Below are 24390 nucleotides of genomic sequence, written 5' to 3'. Positions count from 1 at the left end.
CAAATTGCCTTACTTGACGCTATCGGTAAGGTATTTGCAAAATGCATTCTCACTTTAATCAACGATTGGGTAATTGAGTTTAAAATCCTGCCCTTTGAGCAAACTGGTTTCAGGCAAAATCATGGAACGTTAGATAACTTGACTGCACTCCAGGTTATCACGGAAAAATATGTGAAAGTTCGCGGAGGGCACGTGTATGGTGCATTCATCGACTTCTCCACGGCATTTGATAAAGTGGACAGAACTTTGCTGTGGAGAAAGCTTTTCGACCTAGGGATGCCCCCCTTTCTTATTACATTAATCCGTGCGCTTTATTCAGATACCTGGTGCAGAGTGCTTCTTGGCGGTGAAAGAGGGTTATCCAGAATAATACCCACATCCAACGGGTTAAAGCAGGGGTGCCTTTTGGCTCCTTTGCTTTTTTCTTTATATACAGTTGATCTTCCTCTGGCTCTCTCAGCATGCTCGGGTATTGCTCCGTCTTTGGGGGGGACCCCAATTGCATGCCTTATGTATGCTGATGACATTTTGATTCTCGATCTAACCCCAAAGGGCCTGAATAATCGCCTGCAAGCTCTTCATGAGTATGCTGGAAACCATTATCTGTTGATAAATACTGAAAAAAGTAAAGTGATGTGCATGTCAGGAAGGAAGAAACCTAAATTTTCCAACTTTCCATGGACAGTAGGGGGCCAAAAACTGGAAACTGTGAATTCTTATACCTTCCTTGGTAAAATTGTGTTGAGTAATTTAAGTGAGAAAGCTCATATGGCCAATAATTCGCGGAAAGCTGTTTCGCAGGGAAAGAGTTTGGTATCCTTGTATAAAGCTACTGGTAGAAGGCATTTCTCTATTCTATTAGATGTATTTAGAGCAAAAGTTCCTGCCTCCCTTCTTTACGGAATAGAGTTAATTGACCTAAAAAATTGGAGCGTCTTAAACTCCGCGGAAGGAAAAATTTTACGCAGTTTATTATCTGTTAGCACAGCGAACTCAACTCCGGCCATAAGACAGGAACTCGGTTTACGAAGCAGCTGGGTCCAGGGACTAGCTGGCATCGTACGCTGGGTTTCCAGTCTGGCAAGGAGTGAGCCTAACACCTTAAGACATCTTTTAAAAAGGGAGCTGTTGGGAAACTTCAATAATTTCTCATCGATTGTAAAAAAATTTAGATTCGCTGTGGGTCAATTGCAATTGGATAAGGATGTTTTATTTTCTTTATCTCCTTATCAGTTAAAATCTCTTCTGAAATCCTCTACGTGGGAATTAGGTTTCAGACTTGATAGAGATTCGCGGATGGTGAAAAAAGGCTGTACGCCGGTAATTGAGTCCTGTCTTTTGAGGAAAGCTCAACCCTATATTCAATGGAATATCCCTCATGGCGTTAGACGCCTAATGTTCTTAGTAAGACAGGATTTGCTTCCGTTAAAATCTCTCCATTCCAAATGGTATGGTCTGTCACCGATTTGTGATTTTTGTCAGATGTATGCTCAAGATTTGCCCCATGTCATCTTCGTTTGTCCAGCTTTGATGCCTTTTAGACGAAGATGGTTAAAACCAATTTGCCTCCAACTTAACATTTTGTCTGCTACTGCTTTTTGGGCGGCTTTGATCTCCCCGCCAAATGAAATGTTTTGTTTTAAACTGTACAAGTTTTTTAAGTGTTTCTTGGATTTGTATTAATGCAGTGTTCCTGATGTTTTAACTATCTTTGAAAATTTCTTGCTTTTCTGTATGTATATTTTATGTCTTTTATGTGGACCTCGTAAAGAGTTCCGTTAACATAATAAACTAAACTTGAAACTTGAGTGCAGAATCAGAGTGCAGAATCAGAGTGCAGAATCAGAGTGCAGAATCAGAGTGCAGAATCAGAGTGCAGAATCAGAGTGCAGAATCAGAGTGCAGAATCAGAGTGCAGAATCAGAGTGCAGAATCAGAGTGCAGAATCAGAGTGCAGAATCAGAGTGCAGAATCAGAGTGCAGATTTCAGTTTGAGAGTGCAGAATCAGAGTGCAGATTTCAGTTTGAGAGTGCAGAATCAGAGTGCAGATTGCAGTTTGAGAGTGCAGAATCAGAGTGCAGATTGCAGTTTGAGAGTGCAGAATCAGAGTGCAGATTGCAGTTTGAGAGTGCAGAATCAGAGTGCAGATTGCAGTTTGAGAGTGCAGAATCAGAGTGCAGATTGCAGTTTGAGAGTGCAGAATCAGAGTGCAGATTGCAGTTTGAGAGTGCAGTTTGAGAGTGCAGAGTGCAGTTTGAGAGTGCAGAGTGCAGTTTGAGAGTGCAGATTGAGAGTGCATTTTTAGAGTGCAGTTTGAGAGTGCAGAGTGGCAGTGAGTGCAGACTGAGTGCAGAGTGGCAGTGAGTGCAGACTGAGTGCAGAGTGGCAGTGAGTGCAGACTGAGTGCAGAGTGACAGCGAGTGCAGAGTGACAGCGAGTGCAGAGTGACAGCGAGTGCAGAGTGACAGCGAGTGCAGAGTGACAGCGAGTGCAGAGTGACAGTGAGTGCAGAGTGACAGTGACTGTAGAGTGAGTGCAGAGTGAGTGCAGACGCAGAGTGAGTGCAGAGTGCAGAGTGAGTGCAGAGTGACAGTGAGTGCAGAGTGACAGTGAGTGCAGAGTGACAGTGAGTGCAGAGTGACAGTGAGTGCAGAGTGACAGTGAGTGCAGAGTGAGTGCAGAGTGAATGCAGAGTGAGTGCAGAGTGAATGCAGAGTGAGTGCAGAGTGGCAGTGAGTGCAGAGTGGCAGTGAGTGCAGAGTGGCAGTGAGTGCAGAGTGGCAGTGAGTGCAGAGTGGCAGTGAGTGCAGAGTGGCAGTGAGTGCAGAGTGGCAGTGAGTGCAGAGTGGCAGTGAGTGCAGAGTGGCAGTGAGTGCAGAGTGGCAGTGAGTGCAGAGTGGCAGTGAGTGCAGAGTGGCAGTGAGTGCAGAGTGGCAGTGAGTGCAGAGTGGCAGTGAGTGCAGAGTGGCAGTGAGTGCAGAGTGGCAGTGAGTGCAGAGTGGCAGTGAGTGCAGACTGACAGTGAGTGCAGACTGACAGTGAGTGCAGACTGACAGTGAGTGCAGACTGACAGTGAGTGCAGACTGACAGTGAGTGCAGACTGACAGTGAGTGCAGACTGACAGTGAGTGCAGACTGACAGTGAGTGCAGACTGACAGTGAGTGCAGAGTGACAGTGAGTGCAGAGTGACTGTAGAGTGCAGAGTGACTGTAGAGTGCAGAGTGACTGTAGAGTGAGTGCAGACGCAGAGTGAGTGCAGAGTGAGTGCAGAGTGAGTGCAGAGTGGCAGTGAGTGCAGAGTGGCAGTGAGTGCAGACTGGCAGTGAGTGCAGACTGGCAGTGAGTGCAGACTGACAGTGAGTGCAGACTGACAGTGAGTGCAGACTGACAGTGAGTGCAGACTGACAGTGAGTGCAGAGTGACTGTAGAGTGAGTGCAGACTGACAGTGAGTGCAGAGTGAGTGCAGAGTGAGTGCAGAGTGAGTGCAGAGTGAGTGCAGAGTGAGTGCAGAGTGAGTGCAGAGTGAGTGCAGAGTGAGTGCAGAGTGAGTGCAGAGTGAGTGCAGAGTGACAGTGAGTGCAGAGTGACAGTGAGTGCAGAGTGACAGTGAGTGCAGAGTGACAGTGAGTGCAGAGTGACAGTGAGTGCAGAGTGACAGTGAGTGCAGAGTGACAGTGAGTGCAGAGTGACAGTGAGTGCAGAGTGACAGTGAGTGCAGAGTGACAGTGAGTGCAGAGTGACAGTGAGTGCAGAGTGACAGTGAGTGCAGAGTGACTGTAGCGTGAGTGCAGAGTGACAGTGAGTGCAGAGTGACAGTGAGTGCAGAGTGAGTGCAGAGTGACAGTGAGTGCAGACTGACAGTGAGTGCAGACTGACAGTGAGTGCAGAGTGACTGTAGAGTGAGTGCAGAGTGAGTGAGTGCAGAGTGAGTGCAGACGCAGAGTGAGTGCAGAGTGAGTGCAGAGACAGTGTGTCAGAGTGCACATTGTGTGAGTGTGCAGAATGAGTGTGCAGGGTAAACAGTGTGTGACTATGCAGGGTGACATTGGGAGTGTGCGGGTGAGCAGTGTGTGAATGTGTAGGGGCAGTGTGTGAGTGTGCAGAAAACACCACACACACATACACCACACACACATAACGCACACACAAACCACACACCTCAGTCTCTCAACACCACACACTTGTCACCACTCAACACAACACACTCACCACCACACTCACTCCCCAGGCTCACCCCCACAGACTCACCACCACACACTCACCAGCACACAGAAAACAACACACACAACAACACACCCCCAGCCGTCAATGAATGCTTTCACCATGCACAAACACCAACAACCATCATCCATCTGTGCACGCTTTTACCAAGCACACACCCACCAGCCGTCAGTGCACCCTTCCACCAGGCACACACACCTCCAGCCGGCAGTGCACTTTTCCACCAAGCAATCGCAGTATGGTACACTTTACTTTTAAACATATTCATATAAAGCACAGCATGCCACCATTGGTAAAATTACAATTCAACCAAGATACTTCCACTACACACCACATGCACACACTCCATAACACATGGCAAAAAGACATTGGCATTTACAATGCCATTAGCTCAAACTCAAATAAATCCGAGCCCGATTGCATTTCTAATGCTTGTTCTTCAGTGGTACAGGAGAATCCTCTGCGAGATCCAGCTTCTGCTTTTTAGGACGAGTGGCCAGAAAGGTGACCAGTTTTAGGGTCAATACTAAGTCTCTTTTGTTTTGTTCCAAAACAGTGTCTTCAGATGAAAGCTCCTTGGAAGGAGTATCTATTTCTTTAGGAGTGGATTTTGGCGTGAAAAATTCGGGCTGGGAGTTTTTGTGCGCTGAATGCTTCGAATCGGAGAGCTGGATGTATGACGTTACAACGCATACTTTTACCACGCCTACCATTACCACGCATTTTTTACAACGCAGGATCCATGACAACGCATACCATTACCACGCATGTATTTACAACGCATATACCTTTACAACGCATACAATTACAACGTAAGTATTGGTAAGTATATAATATTTTTTAATATTTAATTTAATTAAAATTAATATAATGTAATTTAATTTAAATAATTTAATTTAATGTAATTTAAATTTAATTATATTTAATTTTTACACTGTACCCTTTTACCCAAAAACCCAAAACTGACCCTGAACCCAAAAAATACCCCTTTTACCCAAAAACCCAAAACTGACCCTGAACCCTAAAAATACCCTTTTACCCAAAAACCCAAAACTGACCCTGAACCCTAAAAATACCCCTTTACCCAAAAACCCAAAACTGACCCTGAACCCTAAAAATACCCATTTACCCAAAAACCCAAAACTGACCCTGAACCCTAAAAATACCCCTTTACCCAAAAACTAAAAACTGACCCTGAACCCTAAAAATACCCCTTTACCCAAAAACCCAAAACTGCCCCTGAACCCAAAAAATACCCCTTTTACCCAAAAACCCAAAACTGACCCTGAACCCTAAAAATACCCCTTTACCCAAAAACTGAAAACTGACCCTAAACCCTAAAAATACCCCTTTACCCAAAAACTGAAAACTGACCCTGAACCCTAAAAATACCCCTTTACCCAAAAACTGAAAACTGACCCTGAACCCTAAAAATACCCCTTTACCCAAAAACTGAAAACTGACCCTAAACCCTAAAAATACCCCTTTACCCAAAAACTGAAAACTGACCCTGAACCCTAAAAATACCCCTTTACAAAAAAAACCAAATAATATTTTTAATAAAATAATATACTTACCAATACTTACGTTGTAATGGTATGCGTTGTAAAAGTACCTGCGTTGTAAATACATGCGTGGTAATGGTATGCGTTGTAATGGATTCTGCGTTGTAAAAAATGCGTGGTAATGGTAGGTCGTGGTAAAAGTTGCGTTGTAAAGGTTGTATACCTAGTTTTAGCCTATTTAGGGTTTAACGGTTTTGGAGTGGCATGTTTCGGCTCCAAATTTTTCGGCGCAGAGGGTGTCGGCTCCGAACTTTTAGGTGTCTAGGATTTCGGCTCCAAGGATTTTGGTTTGGAGGATTTCTGGTACAAAGCTTTCGATTTGAAAGATTTTGGATCCAAGGCCTCGAAAACACGCCTAGAAGATAAGCTTTGCGGCGCGATGTTAGTAAGTGGCTCCAGACACCGCACAATGGGAATGGTCAAAGTGCCCATTGGCTGTGAGTGCTCTGCACTTCTGCAGCAGCGCTTTAAAGCTTTGCTCGCTCCACGCCTGCCTGTCACAGCCATAACAGCGCAACCACACTCTTACCTCCCACAACGCTGCCATCTCACGCTTACCTCTTTACACGTGTCCAGATGGCGTCCGCTTCCATTCCTTTAAATCCATACAAATAAGTCTGGAAAGTGATGTCCGGAGTGAAAGTATCACTGCCGCCGGTCCGATTCGGCATGAAAACCGGAAGTCAAGCAGCATCATGACTGTCATGGGGCGGGACTTTCGCCTTCCGTGGGAAGCCTGCGCCCACGGAGTGGCTGGCCGAGAGGAGAAGTGGCGATGCAGGCCTCCCATGCCTGAGGGAGAGCCTCAGGCATGGTGGTGGCAGAAGTAAGAAGAAGCCCTAGGTTAGAAGTGGCGGCTGAGGTTGCCGATGCAAGTGTGAGGCTCCCATGAGTGAGGGAAGCCCCGCGTGTGCCAGGTCATGCGAGGTGGAGGAGATGAGACCAGGGGAGTCCTGAGACGGGGCCTGTAGCAGCCACAAAAGAGCCCGGTGAGTGGGGCTCAGTTGTACCATGGGGGCTGGTGCGTGTGTTTGTTGAGTGATCGAGTACGCGTGCACTGGCTGGGTGCGTGTGTGTGTTCACTACTTAACTCCCGCCTCGAGCCTAATTAACGCAGCTCAAAGCACCAGCGTACACGTGCACATCTGATACATTAAATGCAAGCGCGTCTTCACGAGCGCGTACACCTGCTCAATTCCCTGCGCGTGCCCATCTCCTGTCCCACTTCCGAGGCAAGTAGGCAACAATAGATCTCGCTGGTGACAGTGCTTTCGCGCTACATTCGCCAGGCGGGACCTAAAAACAAGCGCTACAAAAGAATGACATGCTAAATCTATACATAGTTACAAATAAATTGTATTAGTGCTCACTTTGGAACTGGGTTCAAGCAAGCCTGGCTGATGAGGGGCGTTACCGGGAAACCGGTCCCAGAATGCTCGTTTCCGGTCCAGGGAAGACATGGCTTGGAAGTTCGGGCTGGACAGTTCCCATGAGGCACAGGGTCAAGACTGATTTGCATATGGCTGGCTCTGAACTAGGGTGGCGAAGTGAGCTAAAGAACGATGATGGATCCAACCCAGATCTGTGACTGGTGGTGAGTGTCTGAAAAGTTTCAGTGCTTCGTCCATCATCTCCTTGTGTTTGCTTTAGGGAGTGTGAGAAGGGCCAAACTAGATTCTCAAACTCACCCATTGGATAATCAGGGGGAATCAGAGCGGGGAATATAAATAATGAATCTGGAGTATCACATCCATCTTTAACTGTGCACACTGAAAACTGCCAACAGTCAATCAAAACCTTGCTATTCTATACCATACAAAGCAGACTATTACCAAACATTACTTTGGCATAGCCAAATTCACTGCACACCAAACTCTATTCCTTCAATTATTCCAAGGACAACCCTTCATTAGTATACTTAAGCTGTTTGAACATACCATCTTTATTTATTTTTATTTTATTTATTTTGAAAGTTTTATATAGCGCGAACAAGATCTTTGCAGATAACAGAGCGCTTTACAAAGGCAAGGGGTAAGTGAGTGGTAGGGTGGGTACACGAGGGAGCATAGTAGGAAGGTAGGTCATCAATGCAAGTAGTACAAAAAAGAGGGAGCATGAACAATCAGGTAGTTCAATAATACAAGTAAAACACATGTGCAAAGGAATCAAACAAGTAGTACAGATCGACGCAGAGTCTTAAAAGATCAAAAGTAGTAGTTCAAGTGTATTTAGCCATGAGGATGGCTTTAACTTCTTTCTTTAAAAGAAGAGTGGAGGAGATGAGTCTGGTTTCAGGAGGGAGTGAGTTCCAGATCCTGGGCGCCATTCCTGAGAAGGAGCGTTTGTAAGTTTTTTCCTTCCGGAATCTGCGAGGCTTCAGCAGAAGATTGTTTGTACTTCTGGTGGTTCTGGACCCGCCGGAAATTGTCAACTTCTGAGTGAGGTAGCCGGGTGATTTCAGGTGTATAGCCTTGTGCGTCATGCAGGCAATTTTCAGATGTATTCTGGCTTCAAAAGGCAGCCAGTTCAGGGATTTAAAGTCAGGGGAGATATGCGAGTGTTTTTTAGATCCAGTGATGAGTCTTGCTGCCGCGTTTAGTGAAGCTCTTAGGGGTGCAGTTGTAGTTAGGGGGAGACCGCAGAGGGCCACGCTGCTGTAGTCTATGCGAGGGATGACTAGTGCTTGTACTGCAGTTTGGAAGTCTTTGGCTGGGAGGAAGGGTTTAAGTTTCCTCAAGGTATTTATTTGGAAGTTCGCCCCCTTAGTTGCCTTGCTGATATGCTGCTGCATGTTGAGATTGGCGTCATTTGTTATGCCTAAGGATTTTGCTGAATCCACGATGGTCGGTTGGACATTGAGTGCAGTTAGGTGCTTAAGCCAGGTTTGAGTGGTAGAGATTTTCGCGGGAGGTGAGATCAGAAGGAACTCAGTTTTCATAGCATTGAGTTTGAGGTGGTTATCGGCCAGCCAGGATTGGGTGCTTCTGATCGTTGAGTTCAGACGCATAATGTCTTTGGGGGATTGTAGTTTGAGATATAGTTGAGTGTCATCGGCGTACATGTGAAAGTGTACATTGGATGCTTGTAGCAGGGTGGTGAGAGGTTCCATAACTAGGTTGAACAAAGTAGGGGATAGGCAGGATCCTTGGGGGACACCTAACGATACAGGTACTGGAGAGGACATCAAGTTGTTGCTCTTGAATTTTTGAGACCGGTTGTGTAGAAAGGAGGTGAACCACTGAAGAACAGTCCCAGAGAGACCCATTCTTGTGTTTAAGAGTTCGAGTAAGTTCTCATGTTTCACAGTCACATCAAAACATTTACTTTAAAGGGAGGCCCAGCCAAAACTCTAAATATAGCCTATTGATACGAGTCACAAATACTAAAATCATGTCTCTAGCACACAGCTTCACATATCAATAGCCAAGATGATCTACTGAATATAAAGCAATGAACCCTGCTTTGTTCAACTCCTACAAGCGCATTATATGGCTGAAACAGTATTGAGGCCCACACAAAACATACCAAGTGCCAGTTCAATCTCCCAACTCACAGCAAGTAACAGACAAGAACCCCATGGAGGAAAGTGGCCCTTTTTATCATGGTCACCTCCACTTTTTGTATAGTATCTCATGCAATTTTGACAGAAGTGCACTGGGTTCCTGCTAAGCAGGTCCCAGTGCCAGATCTCTTTCCCTAAAACGGTACAATTGTTCCCCAAATGGCAATACCTTTAGCACCCTCTGTAAGTACCTAGTAAATGGTACCGCTGGTACCTGGGGTACGAAAGAGGGTCCCTCAGGGCTACAGCATGCATTGTGCCACCCTACCAGACCCCTCCGCACCAACATACAAACTGCCATTTCAGGCTGAGTTCCCTGGTGCAGAGAAAAGTGAAGACATGACATAGCACACCCCCCTATGTGCCATGTCTGCAGAACTGTGTTCAGTTTAGGTAACTCACCCCCTACAGCACACCTTACAGCCCTAAGGCAGGGTGCACAATACCCTATGTGTAGAAACACCTGCATGAGCAGATATGCCCCTGTGATGTCCAAGTCGATTCTTAGATGTTACAAGTGAACAGGGAAGCCATTCCAAGTAAAGTGCTGTACACTAGTAAATAGGAGTTCTCCAGCTACATGATGCATTCACAAAAACCAGAGTGATTTGTTATCAAACATCTCGTATTAATAAACCCACACTGATGCTAGTGATAGATTTAGTAATGCATTAACCCAGAGGGCACACTTAGAGGTGCTCCCTGAAAACCTTTCGACAACTAGTGTGCAGGCTGACAGGTGCAATCCAGCCTGCCGCCACAGACAGGTTTCTAAAACCCTGCAGGTAAGAGCCCGTGCTCTGAGGGCAGGAAAATGCCTGCTCCGGGCAGAGTTGCTGTCACCTCCTCCAAGCACGATGGCTAAGTGATCAGCATATCAAGGCGGGAGGCTACAGAGGCCTTTGCCTCCTTTGATATGTGACCCCAGGCTTCCACAGATAGGGGAAAGGCCCCCCCCCCCTTCCCCGGGCTCATTTGGCATCAGGACAGGTGAGAAAATTAGCTAGTCAGGAGGTGGGTCCCCCACTAATTCTCGACACTTGTGAGCCACCAACTCTTCTTGCAGATTAACTCTTGCCAAGAACCCTGGTGGGCTGCCAGCAATTTGCAAATTGACACCAATCTCCCTTGGAGTAAAGGAGATAGACCACTGCAGTCCGCAGGCACTGAAACTTAAAGTCTGGTCTACCGAGTTGCCGCTCCCCAGTCAGCCTGACGCAGCAGTTCCCCATGAAGAGGACTGTGTAATCCTAAAGGTCAGATCTGTCCACCACCAAGTGAGAGAACAGCAGGACCAATCAGAGCCACACAGGATCAATACCTAGCAGCAAACAAAGCCTGTGACAGTCCAGTCGGGACTCCAAGACAGTGCTTCTGTCGAGGGACTTCAACACCTCAGGGACCTACTTCCAGAGTGGCCCAGGTATACTGATTTTCGCAATTACTTCCAGCGAGACAGACTACCCCATGGCTCCAGGACGCACAAAGCCGAGCTGACCATTTTGCTTTGCACCTGACCCCCCCCAGCCTGGGTACATACGAACTGACTGCAATACCTTGTACACCGGACCCTTGTGGCCCGAGCATCCTGTTGGGAGCTCCCCGACTTGTTGTCCCCCTCTGCAGGCCGTTTCTACGTGCCTCCCCCTTCTCTTTACCAGCGTAGTGTGCACTGCTACCAACGCAACCAGCACCTCTGCACCCGGACACCCAAGGGCAGGTAACAAGAGACTGCTGCTAGTATAGTGGCCTTGGCCCCGTATGACCCCAATTCCCGAAGAGGACCCCCAGAAACTGAACAGAAATAACCGTAGACTATAGTTTACTTTACTCCCATTGGAAAGCATTGTTCGTAACAGCGCATTTAACTGTAACTATTTTACTCACCTGTAAAATTCACTATTTCAAAAAGTACTTACTTGCTATCAAAGTTCTTTGAATCAAAATTTATATAAAAATAAGACTTATTTTTCTAAATTGGTTTTGGATTTATTTTTGAGTTTGTCTCATGTATTGCCTCTGTGTGTGTGTCAACAAATGCTTAGCACTACTGTTAGAAATGGGATTTTTTGCAGGCTAGGGCATGTGCCAAGGCCAGGCAGAAAACACCATTCTAGTCAGGATAAGGGAGTTACACTCCTAAAATAACTCCTGCTCACCCCCTTGGTAGCTTGGCACGAGCAATTAGGCTTATCTTAGAGGCAGTGTTTTAAAGCATTTGCATATAACTAGCAGCAATACAGTGTAAGCACTACAAAAGGACACCAAACCAGTTTAGAAAATTATCCTATATTTGTATATACTTAAGACCAAAAACGATAAAAATTCACAATACAGTACTTAAAAATCCACAGTTCTCAAAATACGCTTTGAAAATTGTTCCTTGGTGTCGATAGCTCTGTCCGGAGTCGTTGGCAAACAAATGCAAACAGTTCCGGTTGACCGCGGCGTCGCGGGCCAGCGACGGTGTCGGGAAGACCAGCAAACACTACCTTTTAGAAACGCAGGGCGTTGGCGACCGCTCGTTGAGCTTCTGAAAACACGACGTCCGCAGGAGTTAGTTCCGGAGGTCGGTTCAGGAGTCGTCAGGGCCCTCGAAGGCACACGCGTTGCAGGTCGATCTCCTCTCTGTTGGAGTCAGGAGCGCTGGCGTCGTGTGCTGCGGTGACCAGGGTCGCAGTGCGAGATGAAGGCGGTGCTCGTCACGGTGCTGGCAGGTCACGGTGCAAGCTGCGTCGTCGTCGTTGAAGCGCTGTCGTCGGCTGACGAACTGGAGTCGATGGCACCGGCGTCAGTAGGCCAAGGCTGTGGTGCAAGAGGAGGGCGGTGCGTCGTGTAACTTTAAGAGCGGTGCCCTCGAACCACGGTGCAAGCAGTGGCGTCGATTTCGGAGGGGAGCGGCATTGTCAGGATACCAATGCGTCGTAGTGAAGTGAGGCGGTGCGGAGTGCGGTGCCCACAGGTCACGATGCAAACAACGGCTCGGTGGCGGCGTCAGCAGGCGTCGTCGGTAAGACCAGGGTTGCGGTGCGGCGGTGCCTTCAGGACACGGAGTCGGCAGCGTCGTCGTCTAGTTGCTTTTCTTCTGCTGCAGCACAAAACACACAGTCCCCAGTGCTGTGGCCAGAAGAACTTGAAGTCTTTGCTGTTCCTGAGCAGGGGGCAAGCTCAACCTCAAGAGAAACTCACAAAAGACGACTGTAGAAAGTTCAGTCAGTCCTTTCACTGCCCAAGACAGAAGCAGGCCAACACAGCAAAGCACACAGCTACGTTGTAGTCTCTCTCACAGCTTCTCTAGCTCTTCTTCTTGGCAGTCGTCTTGGTCCAAAAGAGTTCTAAAGTTCAGGTGTCTGGGCCCCAATATTTATGTATGTTGCCAGCCTTTTCGATGACTTTAGCTGCAAATGGAAGCAGTGAGATGGGCCTGAAGTTCTTGAGGTCCGTCAGGTCTGTGGAGGATTTATTCAGGAGAGGGTTTACTTTGGCTTGTTACCAGTTGTCGGGGAGAGCAGTTGCTGGTCCGGTGTAGTTCGAGTGCGATGGCAGCTCTATGGAAGATGTGTGTGTGGGGGGGAGTGGGGGGGACAGGGGTCTGAGGGTGCTCCCGAATGAATGCTCTTCGTAATCTTTCATGTGTCTTCTGTTAGTGTGGTCCATGTGGGTATGGTCTGTGGGTGGCGTTGCTGGGGGTGGAGGCGATACAGAGGATTTGTTTGTCGAAGTTGTAGTAATATTGAGGTGAAAAAAGGTGCGGATTTTGTTGCAGAGGTCTTGGGAGGGGGGTGTCTGTAGTTTTGCTGCTGGGTTTGGAAAATTCCTGGTTGATGGAGAAACGTTCTTTGGAGTTGTGGCGTTGGTGAAGATTCTGTCTTGGAGGAAGTTCTTTGTGGTTTTGATGAGTTGGTGGTGTGCTGTGGTGGCTGTTCTGTAGGCGGTGCGTGTTTCTGGTGTTTTGCTGTTGCTCCATGTCTTTGAGTCCTCTGCAGGATCGCCTGGATTCTTGGGAGTGCAGGGGTGAACCAGTTTAATTTCTTGATGTGTTTCCCTGTGGCTTTCTTGAGGGGTAGCGAGTGCATCTGCCCAGCTGGTGATCCCGAGGTTGTACAGGTCAGCGATGTTGTTCCTATTTACATTTGCATGTTTTTCTTACTCTTGCAATGAATACGATTATTTTCTTATTCTAAGATGCAGTGATTCTGTAGTTTTTTCAGTGCAGCATAATACTTTTGAATAGTGAGTACTGTGAAAAGAGTACCTTCCAGGTATCTGCACTCACGTAGTGGGCAGGTTTTTAAAATGGGTCACAATTGAGGGCTCTGAAGTGGACACTGAAGGCACAGTGCTTTTAAGTAGTGCATACAGTGTTCAGGCTACCAGTCATTCCTTGGCCTCTCTACAGAGAAATAGTGAGAATGTTCTAATATGGAATGGGATTCTGTGCACAAGCATGTGAAGAAGGTACATAGCTGTCAAAATATTGACCAGGAGAAAGTAAGGCGAGCGGGAATATGGGCGTGGGGGTAGTGAACTGAAGGAGATGCAAGGAGGTACATGCAGAAGAGAGAAAAGAGGGTGCTGAGGTGGAAATAGATGTGGTGCAAGATCTTGAGAAATGCAGATGAAGGGTTCCTAAATGTTATCGGGAGAAAAAGTACGGGCCTTATTATGGTGGTGGTGGTGGTCGGATGATGGTGGTGCTCGTGAGAGCATCAGACCTCCATCATTGCGGGATGGATATCGGCCAGCATGGAGTCGGCAGTTCCACCGGCAAAAAATAACGAGCCGACCACTGACCAGGCGGTCAGAAGAATGGCTATTTCTATTATGGCTTGTGCAGCAGTCTGGAAAAGGGTTGCAGCACAAGCCACAATAGAAATAGGCATGTTTTAAAAATCCATGCACCATGTGCTAGACACCATGCGGTGCCCGGCACAGGGCCCATGGATGAATGGGGGGGGCACCCCATGTGCCCCCCCCCCGCTCTAAACACCATAGCAGAGGCCAACGGGGGAAAGGGACCCTGCTAGAGGACCCCAAAGTCCCTTTCAGTCTGCCGGTACATGGCTAGACCACCATGTACAGGCCGAGGAAAACGGACATCGTTAACCCTACAGTAGAACCTGTGCAGGTACTGCCCCTATTGTAGGGATTACGGTCTGACAGCTGCCCAAATGGGATCCTTGAGCCAGTCAGAAAAGCAGCGGTCTGCTCCTATGATCCGTGCCTCCAATTGCTGAATCATAATCCGGCAGCGGGACCGCTTTCATGGATGGCAGTGAGACTGCCACAGACAGGCTATTGGTGGTGGTGTGACTGCTATCGTAATGAGGCCCTACGTGTCTGATAAACTGCAGAAGAAAGTGATGTAAAGAGAAGAACCAGAGCAACTGAGACACTGCCAGTTCCAGACCTCAGCAATGTTTAATTAAGTCACCTAGTTTCAGACAATTATTAGGTCGAGCCTAGCAGCGCGCATTCATTGCTCGGCGAGGCATGCTGTGTCCAGTGTACGGGCATTCGGCACACCCATCGCTTTTCAAGTGCTTTTTTTTTTCATTGTTTCATAGCTCGCATTTGTCCCTACTTTTGCTGGTTTGGACACGTGCTGGAGACTGCCCCTGTTACATCCATTATTTCACAATGGTCACTACTTGTTTTGTTAGTTTCCTACTCAGTGGCATACACTCCCTGCAGCCTTGCCAAGGAGTGCGTCTGTGCCTCAGACAACCTGTTGCTGTGCTAATGCGTTGAAGATGGAGGGGAGTTTTACATCGCTGCTTATAGCTGAGGATCCTGTCTGTTCCCAAAATCTCCCCGATGCTTAATCTTTGCTAGGGCACCCAGAATGTCACAGCTGCTGGAATAGGTGCAGTCTATCTATCCACAGGACTCGCATAACATCAGCAGTCAACTGCTGGTTCCCGCCTCTTCTGCCTCCTACAAGTTTCTTCTTGGATTGGGTCCTGTCAGCCTCTGTTGCTGGCCGTCCTGGATCCTAGCTTTTCCAGTTCCTCTACGTCTTCTTGCTCGACCTGGATCGCATCGCCTGCCATAGCTGGCTGATCACAGGTTAGGCTCAAACGGCTACTTCCTTTGTTATGGTACCTTTTTGTGCAGTGCTGCTAGCGGCTTCTCTGGTCCTGTCAGCAATTCCTCATTCTAAGTCCTCTAGACAGTGTTGCAGCTTTGGTCCTAGTGGTAATGCCTCAATCTAAGTCCTCTGGATAGTGCTGCTAGCTGATACATTGGTCTCCCCATTCTTAGTCCTCCAGGCAGTGCTGCTGGCTGCTTCATTGTTCTCATCGGTAATTCCCCTTTCTTAGTCCTCTCGGCAGTGCTGCTGGCTGCTTCTCGTGTTCCAGTGGCAATTCCTCATTCTCAGCCCTCTAGACAATGCTGCTAGCTGCTTCCCTGGTCCCGTTGGTATTTCCACAATCTTAAGTTCTTTAGGCAGTGCTGCTGCGTCTTCGGTCAGAGTGGTAATTCTTCATTCGTATTCCTCTAGACAGTGCTGCCAGCTGCTTCTCTGGTCCTGTTGGTAATTCCCACATTCTAAATCCTCTAGGCAGTGCTGCAGCTATCTCTGTTCTCAGTGATAATTCCCCATTCTTAGTCCTCTAGACAGTGCAGAAGCTAAGTCTGTTTATACATCCACTCCAAACCAAAGCCCATGGGTAAAAGACATTGTCATTTACAACGGCAATAGTTCCAACTCTAAAAAATGCTAAACCTATTGTACTGCAAATGCTTGTTTTTCATTTTGGTTGGTCACAACAAAATTGTTATTCATTTATCTGACACAAACAACTATTGGCAAAGGACTAAGTCTGGCAAGTATTAGGCACTTGCTTATGATTCTGTGATGTGTGGATGCAAGGACATAAAATTCACAGAGGCACTTAAATACAGGTCGGTGGAAAGCACCGGATTTCAGTTTATAGGCTTCAAGTCACATCCATACTTACATAGGCCGTGCCTCCCTAGTTACACTTCTTAGGCTCTGCCCTTTTTGTGACCTCCCTCCTCTCCTCCCCTCCCCACCCCCCTCTAACTTAATCCCATGTAAATCCCTGCTTGTGGCTAATACAGGCTATGCAAACAGAAAAATTTAACTCTGATGCAGACTAGTTGATTTTTAAAGTCACTGACACAAAGGTAAATTACTCTCTTTAACATCACGTCTCCCTTGCCCACCTATCCAACTGATCTCTTCCCAAGGACCAACTGTAGAACTTCTAAATACTATTCTACATGAGATGTCTAAACTTCTATTGTTGCAACTAAATAAATCAATAAGCCCCACTACCACAAGACTGGATCCTGAGACTTAAGTTAGAGTCTATTTCCAGTAGGAATCGCCCAGTCTGTGTGTGATGACGCTCACAAAACAAAGAAAGAAAAGACCACTCCAGGCCCAAGCACTGGATGGCTGAATAGATGCCCGGCATGTCAATCCAGACAATTATTCATACTGCAAATAGATGATCCTTCAGTAGATAATTCTTTGATTAACGAATTGCACCAGTAGCCTAAGCACATTCTATTCTGTGGTGATTTTAATACAACTACCAAGCCTCACCTTGATTGTAGGTCAGCAGAAGAGGCTGCCCAACTGAGTATGAGGAGATAAAGGTTCGCTTTGAAGTATGTTATTGCATACTATGGTAGTCATATGGAGAATACTTTGAAGTTCTTAATTTGAATTTAAATTTTTTTAAGCAACACACCGGTCTTATTCTCGAATAGCTATGTTAGTCCAATATTTAGATATTAGATTTAATCCGAGGATTATTCTTGCTCATAAGACCTTTTCTCTGTGTTTTAAGAATGACTTTTTTCAAGTGTCTCCTACTCTACCCCAGTGGACATTCGATCGTAAATAAATAGATAGTACCTATGTTAGCTATATGACCGATTGTTCTACGGAATTTATAGACTTTAATACTGGAACTACAGCCACAACAGTTGTTTGGGATACTCTTAAGGCTTATAGCCAGGGATATATGCGGAACGATATCATCCATCATAGGAAGGCATACAGGGAAACAAACACATTTACACATGAAGCTTCTTTTATTAAAACTGGAATGCTCATTCTCCTGTAGGAATTGTGCTCTACAAACTAATTGCTTCCTTATTTAAGATCAGCTAATTACCATACAAATGTTAACATTTTTTTTTTTTTAAACGTCCTGGGATACGGCTGATCACATGACACGGTTAATCGAACCTCCCGATTTGCAAATAGATGAGTCAATAGTTGGCATTTCAAGCTAAAGACGGAAATAACAGAAATTCAATCCTCAATATCTGCTGAATCAATGGTTTGTCGTATTGATATCTTTGCAGTACTTCAGCAGCTTTATGCCAATCTATATACATATGATTGGCTAGCTTCTCAAGGGGAAATGGACAACTTTTTGAAAACTGCCCGCTTACAAAAGTTAACTGACAAACAATCTATTCTGAAATCTTACATTACACAACAATAGTTAGAGGAGTCTATCTCAGCTCCTAACTGGTTAGGCAACTGGTCCAGACTTAATCCCAACTGAATTCTATAAGGTCTTTGGGAACATTCTTATTTCAATCTTGTTTGCACTTTTAAATTCAGCTGCATTCTGTCAAGCTGTACTTGCCTCGTAGGGGAAAAAGCATATCACGGTTTTCTGAAACAAACATTAGGACTGACTAAATGGTGGCTAATGTGCTCAACCTTGATTATTAACTCGGACTCAAAGATATATACTCCAGTTCTCTCCATTCATCTTGCTTAGGTTATCAGCTCATCTGCTGACCTATGCAGAATGGATTTACCCCCCAAACAGATACCACTTCTCAAATGAACACCTGATTGTTAAACCAGACATATCCTTGAGTGTTCAGGTTTCAATTAGCTGTGTAGACATAATTAAGAAAATATGAAGCTTTGTGTATGAATTCTACTGCAATATTTAGGAAGTGAGAGACTTAGACGTGGATTCACTGGAAGGTAATTAAGGATTGTTTTTCCCCAATATTTGTATTTGTTTAGTTTAAATCTCTCATTTTTCTAGAGCATTTCTTGAAAGAAATTCGAGGCCCGCCGGCAAAAGATTATTTTGCGTTCTATGAAGCCTTGCTATTCATTGTTTACAATTACCTCCTAGTTTTGCCAGCATGTCTCTTACAAACCTCTGGCTATATTTTGTGTCCTCTTACTTTTCACTTATTTGCAGTTATGGGTCGCTTTAATCTGACCTTGTTGGGTCGGTTTCCTCATTTTAAAAACTAAAATTTGAGGAATTTTACCCCTGAAAGGCTCGATTGACCCAGCTGAATTTAAACTTATCAGGTTTAAGGCATTGGAGTTATATCATAAGCTATGGCAGGCTGCGAAGTCTTTGTGCAATATATCCAGCTTTAAGCAACTTAGCTCTCTTGCCTACAATCCAAACTTAACCTAATTTGGTACATGAGAGTTATTTAAGAAGTTGGCAAGATTAAGACCGAACAATGCTGGGACAGGTAGCCAGAGATTGTATTGTATTGTTGTCGAGGATCAGAAAAGTGCATATGCAATTCCGATACAAGTATTTATAAAGATATTTGCAGCTGCAGGATCTTTTTTACAGCACCTTACACAGAAAGATTAACACCCAATACATTTTTGGATTACTTTACTAAAGCACCTAAACGGGATGTTTTGGTATGCTTTACCACTTTTAGAACCTAATTTGCTTATGTGGCTGCAAAGTTAACTATGAATATGAGTGTAGCTACCTCTCAGAACGAACTTAAGTATAGCGTTCAGCTAGTACACTTAAATCTTACTGTCTCTCGGCATACAATTCATCATTTTAAAACAAGTTTTAATTATACTTCTTTTAGACTATTTAAGTGGGGTCTGAAGGATTCTTTAAAGTGCTTCCGGTGCAATATCATTATGCCAGACTCTACCCATACCTTTACTACATGTCCCAAGCTTTGTATTTTATTAATGCCAGGTATTCTATCAATTGAATCAGGTACTCAGATTTGCTGGACTAGCAAAATGATAATATTTGGATACTCTAATCAGGTTCCCTGTGCTATTGGATGTTTTTTGCTGTAATAGTTGCAAGGCTTGGAACCGCAGAAGCACGGCTTTGACATGACCCACCGGACTAAGCATGGTGGCAGGAATTTGTTTCTAGGTCTTGGCTGGCTTGTGCGATCTCTTCGAGAAATGTATTCAGAATATGGGCTGTAGGACCGCGCAGCTTTTCTACTGGTTCCTTATTCTGAACTTTGAAAATGCCAGCTTTTGTTTGGTGGATAGGCTTAGTAGCCCCACCTTTTGGACTTCTGTATCCCCCATGAGGACTGCCCCTGTTACATGTGTACTAACTTGTGATGCTATTTTGAGAGCTTCAAAAGAACTCTTTTTTCTTTGTTGGCCTCCCTCTAAGTGTTCTGTTTACTTAGCTTCTGCGGCTTTGCGTGTTTTATGTAATCTCCCTGTGCCGTCACTCCCCACCCACTCATCCCTCCCTCCACACTACTTGCCTGTCCCGACCACCTCAACAAGATCACCGAGATTGCTGTTTTTATTTAAATGTATATTTTTACATTTATATAGAGCAGGCAGGGGGCAGAAATAAGTGATTTGCCAAAATTTACAACATACTGAGCCGACGCCAAAGCTCGAACAGGATCACCAGCTCCCGACTCAGCTGGCATGGAGGTTACAGTCCCAAAGGCCTCATTAATTGGCTGTGCCCTCTCTCCCCACCCCCTCATCCGTCCCACACCACTATTTGCCTGCGCCACCACCCCTACAAGATCGCTGCTTTTTTGTTTTCATTTACAAATGGACATTTACATAACTATGGCAGGCAGGAGAATAAGTGCTATGCCAAAATGTTCAATATATCAAGCTAAGGCTCGAGCATGGATCCGCAGCTCCCAAGTCAGCAGCTAGCATGAAGATTACAGTGCAAAAGGCCTCCCTGATTGGCTATTTCCTCCCTCCCCATCCCCTCATCCCTCCCACATTTTTTTCTCATGTACATTTTTACTTTTATACAGCAGGGGGCAGACTAAGTGATTTGGCAAAATGTAAAACATATTGAGGCAACGCTGAGGCTCGAACACGGATCCCCACTACCGAGTCGGCAGCTGTCGGAGAGGTTACAGTGCCCAAGGCTTCACGGATTGGCTGTGCTCCCCCCCCCCCATCCCGCCCATATCACTACTTATTTTATTTTCTTATTTAGTTTGTAGCTGGTGGTGTCGGTCCCCGCAGGAGAATTTGCATAATTGCTGACTTTTCCTTTAGAAGAACAGGAAACTTGAGAGGGCTCACCTGGACCAGGGCTTATCTGGTCTCTTCTGTGACTTGAAATAGAAGCCCTGAACGTAATCGTGTAGAGGAATCTTTTGCTGTGATTACAGTACCTGTGTTGACTGCCAAGCAGTGCAAGCTATGACATACATCCACTTCACTCCAAACAAAAACACATAGGTAAAAAGACAGTCATTTTCAAGGCCAATTGTGAGACCTATTGCATTGCAAATGCTTGTATTATGTGGCTTAAAAATTTCAATTATTCAATGCAATCCTTGTCAGTCAAAGCTTAGGAAAATCTGGGAAAGATGACAAGTGGATAGGCAGATAAAGTTAGATCAAGTTGAGTCCTACAAGGAGGTGTGAGGGATGAAAAAGTGAAGGAGATAGAGTACAGAGGAATAGCAATGTGAGGAGTGCATAGCAGACCGAGTGGGGGAGTTGCGATCACGAGGGTAGGCAGGGAGAAATGAGAGTGTGTTGGAAGAATGAGCAAAGAGAAGCAGTGCTAATTTAAAGACCCTTACCTCCCTTGCATTTTTCTTCAATAAGACTACAGTAATGTATACTGTACCCAACTAGTTTTCAAAAGTGACTTTTTTATATTTAAAATAACTTTTTTTTTTAAACATTTGAAAGTGCCAAAAGAAAAGTGATTGTTTTTATACATTGTGAAAGTGTTCCTGGAACCTAGAAGTAGTTAAATGTTCCCTATTGGAGACATGAATTTGTCAAGGATGACAATACAAGTTTCCTAATACAAGGAAAACATCGTTTGTGAGTGACGTTCACAGTCAGTTTTCAACCTGAAGTGGCATCAAAAGGCTCCGAGCTACAGCCCGGGAACTTGCAGTCTAGTAGAGTTTATCAGACAGTCCAGAGTACTCAGAAACTCAGAAGGGTAGAATTTCTAAAGGCAAGAGTCAAGGACAGCACACAGACATGCCTTGGGGATGAAACATTTGTGAGGACAGAAGAGCCAGGAATAATGAGAGGGGTCAACAAAACCTGTAGAGGAGACACATGGATGGATCTCGCAGAGTCCAGACCCATATAACAGTCTAGCGTAAGGTGGTTCACAGGGAGCAAACATCCCTCAAGAACAGCCCCTCCCCTCCTGGTTTTGAGGCATGCCTCTGTAGTGCCAGAAGCATTCCCATGTATTGGGATCACGTGGTGACCTTTAACTACCATTATTTTAATTGACTTGAGGTGTTTCTTGAATGTACAACATCATTTTTCCTGCATGTGCACCTTTCCTTGAAAATTTATTTAGAGTCTCCTTGTAGTTTTAGAGTGGGAGTGCTTTCACAGAGTAGAACAGCCTTGCCAGGAACAGAACATGTGGGATGTGCATTTGAAAGCATGAGAGAGAGAAAGAGGCGTGGAATGTATCTCTTGGTCACGAAGTCCAGTGTTATAAGCATATGTGCATTATGTTGTACATTGGGAGGTGAAGTGTGTGATGATATAGGCAATGGTGCACAAATGTGCATAGTGTTGTACATTGGGACAAATATGAAGTTCTTACTATTGGCTTTGACATGCCCTCATGACATCTTGAATTCTGACTGTCTAGCTTGAGCTTTTGCGTACAGAGGCAGGCCCCCCAGATGACTCAAGTTGTTTAGGCTATTCACGTTCAAGATTGTTTTCTGTATTGTTGGTAACTTTCGTAAGCTTCGTTAAGATAAGAGGCTGAAACATGTGAGAGGGCAGAAGGATACATGAGCACTCTTTTGCCTTTGGAATGCTTGCATGGAGAGTGGCCAACTCCAGTAAATTTCCTTGGCGCAGAGGACGTCCTCTCAGAAACTTCTAGTGCTTTGACATTATAAAACTGGTGTTTGTTAACTTGGAAACCGGGATTTTGGAAACCAAATGTAAAATGATGTGTCCACTTCCGTGTAGCAGAACCCTGGTTTGCGGAGTCTCTTAACCCCCGGTTGTGAATCCCCCAGTGTGTAGTGGGCTAAGATACTGTGTTTGCAGCCGGTGAGGTGTTTTATTTTTGATTATTGACTTTGTGATGTGCGAATGTGTCCGCACATTCAAGTCTCCAGTGGTTATAATCATCAGATGTATTTAGTGTATATATCTTTCTGATTTTTTGCAGTGAACGTTCATATTATCTGCTAGTATTTTGTTTCATATATTTTAATCCATGCATTTAACAGTTACATTTGCTTACTTATAAGTGTGTTATTATTGCTTGCACATATATATATATATATATATATATATATATATATATATATATCTCAATATACATTTGAATGTTGTTCATTTGACATGTGGGAAAGCCATTTTGTTAGAGTATAAACCCCCATGCCTTATTCTGAGAACAGACTTTTGATGTGTCATCTTATAATAGTGAAATCCCTTTCCAGGTGTTTTTATTGCTACGCTGTGTTTGTGCCTTCGTGTGGGAAGGCAGTATTTTCTATTATTTGGGAGGGCGAAGCAATATAGCCTCATGTGAAGGGAGCACCAAATTGTTGTTGGGCTGTGTCACAAGCTTCCTAGCACACAGATCCATGTTGATATGGAGGTTTTCAGGATTACCTTAGCTCTGGTCAGATGATTGGCGTACAGCCTGCAGTTGTTATATGGGTTAGACTAATGTCTGCTTCAATGCTTTCAATGCCGCGAGAGGGCTTGAGGTAGCGAGTCATCCGGAACCATCAAGTTATGCCCACTATCTCATTACACATGCTGCGATTCGATATTTTAATCCACTACACCAACAAAGTTAAAATGTAATACGTGGGCTGTAATGAGGATCCGTAAACAGACTCTGTAATTTTAAGAGCATTAATAAAAAAAACTGAAAGGTAAATGCAGCAACCATGAAAAAAGGAAAATGCCAAGAAGAAAGAATAGTTTTAGAATATAAAAGAAAGGAAGAAGTGGAAGACACAAAGGATGTGAACCCAAACATTTATGACAAATTAAAATAACTGGATGATGCTGGCACTATGTGGTTTTATAGATGACCGTTTATTGGCCTTAAATACTCACATTCTACTTAATTTGTAAAGGTGCCCCCAACATATCAATCAAAGGCACTAGTAACTTTGACCTATGCAGAAATTTGAGAACATGTGGTTATGCAACTAGCCGGCATTGGGGATAAACTAATAGTTTTAGGACAAGAAGGAGCCCGTACTAGGTTTGGAAGTGTTAGGGAAACTCATATTAGACAACATAAAGTTCAGTGGCGGGAATTTTATGGAGTCGACATTGGTGTAAAGCCGGAGATGTCACCCAAGTGTGCAGATGAGCAGCCAATACTAGAGCTGCTCATCGGCCCCTGCAGCAACATTTGGGAAACATCCCAAAACACCAAATCTTCCAATTGTTAGGGGACTGAAAAAACACTGGACGAAAGACCTGAGCCTGCTGATTAACATAAGCTTTCTGGACAAAAAAAAACATGAACACCCTGCTGTACAAGGAACATAAAAATTGATGACCACATAATAAAATGATTCCCTGAAGCTCTGCAGAAAAAAGATTTACAGAGGATTTAGTCAGGCCAGAAGTGCTCAGAGCCCTTACACTGAAAGCACAAGGCATAGGGTCAAGCTTTGGATAATGGGATTCAATATGATGCCATTCTTTAAACCAAAGTATACATGGTATGACTGAGGACTCAAAATAGGGATATGAAATGAGCAGATGAACTATGTACCAATGACAAAAATTGAGCACAGAGAATGATGGTTATAT

At 45.0% G+C, this 24390-nt stretch overlaps 1 protein-coding gene across 2 annotated transcripts in view; it reads right to left on the bottom strand.

Moving 5' to 3' along the window:
• TTLL4 (tubulin tyrosine ligase like 4) overlaps positions 1-24390 on the bottom strand; it is a 411567-nt gene that overhangs the window by 80464 nt on the left and 306713 nt on the right. The window lies entirely within an intron of this gene.

Source organism: Lissotriton helveticus, chromosome 3_1 (assembly GCF_964261635.1).
Source record: "Lissotriton helveticus chromosome 3_1, aLisHel1.1, whole genome shotgun sequence".
Lineage (NCBI taxonomy): Eukaryota > Metazoa > Chordata > Amphibia > Caudata > Salamandridae > Lissotriton > Lissotriton helveticus.
This window is presented reverse-complemented; position numbering and strand designations above follow the sequence as displayed.